Source organism: Meleagris gallopavo, chromosome Z (genome assembly GCF_000146605.3).
Source record: "Meleagris gallopavo isolate NT-WF06-2002-E0010 breed Aviagen turkey brand Nicholas breeding stock chromosome Z, Turkey_5.1, whole genome shotgun sequence".
NCBI lineage: Eukaryota > Metazoa > Chordata > Aves > Galliformes > Phasianidae > Meleagris > Meleagris gallopavo.
The window spans coordinates 49,893,791-49,894,124 of record NC_015041.2 but is presented as its reverse complement, the minus strand read 5'-3'; positions in this window follow the sequence as shown (position 1 = coordinate 49,894,124).

Genomic DNA, 334 nt, shown 5'->3' with positions numbered 1-334 from the left:
TGTCTCAGTGCTCTTCTTGTCGTATTGATATGGTGATTTGCTTCCAAGCCTTCGTTAAACAAGGATCACCGTGGTGAGGGATGATGTCAGGCCTTCCGATGTCTCTTCAGGCGCTTCCTCGGGCATGCCATGACTTGTTCTCTGTTTTGATCTGGTGCTGGATATTCTTGCAGTGTGTATGACATAATATACATATATACACCTATATACACCTATATACAGAGCATGCGTCCCTGGGACGGGTTATCTAGACGATAAGTGATGTAAACTATCAGAGATCTTCCCCAAGTTAAGCAGAAAGACTCCCAGAAAGAACTATGACAGTGGAGATTAT